Source organism: Vombatus ursinus, unplaced genomic scaffold (genome assembly GCF_900497805.2).
Source record: "Vombatus ursinus unplaced genomic scaffold, bare-nosed wombat genome assembly UNPS02014248.1, whole genome shotgun sequence".
NCBI classification, from domain to species: Eukaryota; Metazoa; Chordata; class Mammalia; order Diprotodontia; family Vombatidae; genus Vombatus; species Vombatus ursinus.
Window position 1 is genome coordinate 205,619 of NW_020954026.1, and position 2,867 is coordinate 208,485.

Below are 2,867 nucleotides of genomic sequence, written 5' to 3' on the forward strand. Positions count from 1 at the left end.
TGTTACTTGAGAGTAATGTCATTTACCTGCAATAAAAGAGGAACCATGAGAAAAATCCACTCTGCATGATGAAAGACTCTAAGACACAAAGCATGATCAGAGACACATCTTATTTGAGGGCTAGAAACAAGGAATTAAGGGACCAAGAGCATCTAGGTAGTTGTCACAGGAGTTATTCTAGTCCCCAAAAATGCCTTGATCCATTTTCTCATAAAGAATCCTTCATGCATTACTTCTCACCTTTTTTTTTCTTCTTGCTACATATTTATCAGTCATCAAAGTGGCATTTCCCACTTTCGGAAAGGGAAGTGCCTTATTCTCTGGCAACAATCTGCATACAAAAAGTGATTATTGTTCATTAGGGTGGGAGAATGAGATTTATTTTCTATGAATATACTTCACTGATGAAGAGAGAAAAAAGGAATCAAAGAGAAGAGAGAGGAATAAAATAAGAAAACAGTGAAAAGATAGAGAAGGAAGGAGAGCAAAGAAGAAAGTTGGCTGAGATTTTTCTGGGATCCTGCTAAATACTAGAATCATAGTGGCCATAAGGTCTATGCAATTTTCTGAAGTCATCAGTTCCTGAGGAGGAACAGGTGCCAGTAGACACCATTTGCATAGTTGTAGGAGTCATCAGTCAAAAATGCCAATGGAAGATCATGTAATAATAAATGTATGATTTATGCATTCGTTTCCTTTACACAGTCTTTCCTTTTTTCAATTCTCCACCCCTGCCACTGGAAGCAGAAGGTGGCCATAAACAGGGACATTTAGCCCTTTCATTCACTGTACAGTTTTCTGGGTCCCAGAGAAATCACCAATTCTTCAAGTTTCAACTAAAATATCACCTACAGGGAGACTTTCCTGATCCATCTCAATTCCAGTGCCTCCACTCTTTTGATTATGTCTTATTTACCATGGATATAGCTTGTTTGTACATAATTATCTGCATGTTATCTAGAGATTATGCACTCCTTGAGGGCCTAGGACTGTATTTTACCTTCCTTTTTTATTCTCAGTGCTTAGAATGGTTCGGGGCACATAGTAGCCACTTAATAAATGTTCATTGACTCATTCATTACCATTAGTCTGAACCTCATGTCTGAACTATGCCAATGTGGCCTTTGGGCATCAGACAAGTGCATAGTCCATTCCCAGGCACCATGATAAGCCTTTATAACTGGGAAGAACCTGCCACAGTTGTGCATCACTCACATAGTATTAGAGTATTTTGTTTTATCTCTACCACCATGAGTCATTAGAAAAAGTTTTCACAGAAGTTATAAGTAGGCTGCTATATTCTATCTGTTATAGGTTGTACCTTTAAAAATATATAGTAAATAACACCAGAGAATCTCAAGTCAGAATAGTTCCCCCGAGGTCATCTACTTCAACATACCTCACCAGAACTCACCTGTACCAGAACCTGCCAGAAGGCATGTAAGATTGGAAAAAGAGAAGACCTGCTAAAGTAGGAAGAAGGAAAGATAAGAGATATATAACTCTAGTAGCATATTGTGATCCCCAAAGAATTATACCTAACAAGCAAGATGAAGTAGAATTACTAATAAATGAAAACAAATCTGCCTGCCAAGGGAACAGTTAAAACTGAGGGATAGGACTCATAAATGGAATATGGTTCTGGAAAAGTTTCTCCATTATTTCAGTGACAAAGGGAAGGCAACAGCAGGCTGTTAGAATTTTTTTTAAAAAACTGAAAAAAAATATACTTATATGAAGAAATCCAAGAACCAGGTTGGGGAAGCATGTTGGAAAACATTTATACTGTTATCAGTATTACTGATGAGAGTGTTCAATTATCTGGTCATCTGTCAGAATGTTCTCTCTTAGTTTATGTCTCTCAGTGTCTTTCTCTTCTTTTTGTAACTTTGTCTCTGTCTGTCTCTATCTCCCTGTCTCCATTTTTCTCTTTTTCTTTGTCTACTTACTTCTCTGTGTATGTACCTTTCCCTCTGTCTCTCTACCTATGCATCTCTCTCTCCTCAAAGAACAGCTATTGACTTCTTGATGAAAATTATATTTTTAATCCATCAAAAGTGTAAAAGTGAAGGAAAAATAAGGAGAAATTCAATTCTGCCTTTGATTTTCATAAAGGATGAGGAATTGTTTGGTAGGATCAAAATAATTGGGAATGGTGCAAGACAAAAGTGAAAGTAATTAAATTATTCTAAAGTTTGAGATAGATAAAGAAAGGAAACTAATCATTGTCAGACATGCACATTAGACTTGGAAAGAGTCAATTTCAGGCATTTCAATGGAAAAATAAATCAGGATCCCACCAATTAATTCTACAGGGAGGTCAAACTTGAAGGGATAGAAAGCTCTGAAGAATAAAAATTTGAAGATACAAGAAGAATCAAAGATTAGGCAGATTTAGATATGAAAAAAAAAATTCAGAAAAGATAAAAAGGAGAGGTAACCAAGGATGAATGCAAAAGTAGATCCTATCTTATGGTAATAGAGTCAGAGGAGTGCCAGAACTCAGTTTGAACTGAAGGAAGCTCAGAAAGCTAAAGGCTACAAATAAAATAAAATGAATAATAAGCATCCTCTCTCTCTCTCGCTCTGTGTGTGTGTGTGTGTGTGTGTGTGTGTGTGTGTGTGTGTGTGTGTGTACTAAATTTTCCTCTCATTTGAAATCTTTGGGGAAGGACTAGTTGACTTCTTGTTTAACATATTACATACACATATACACACACATACTCACACATATACATATACATACACACACATATATTGCAGGAGACAGAGAGAGAAAGAGAGAGAAAGAGAAAGAGAGAGAGAGAGAGAGAGAGAGAGAGAGAGAGAGAGAGAGAGAGAGAGAGAGAGAGAGAGAGAGAGAGAGA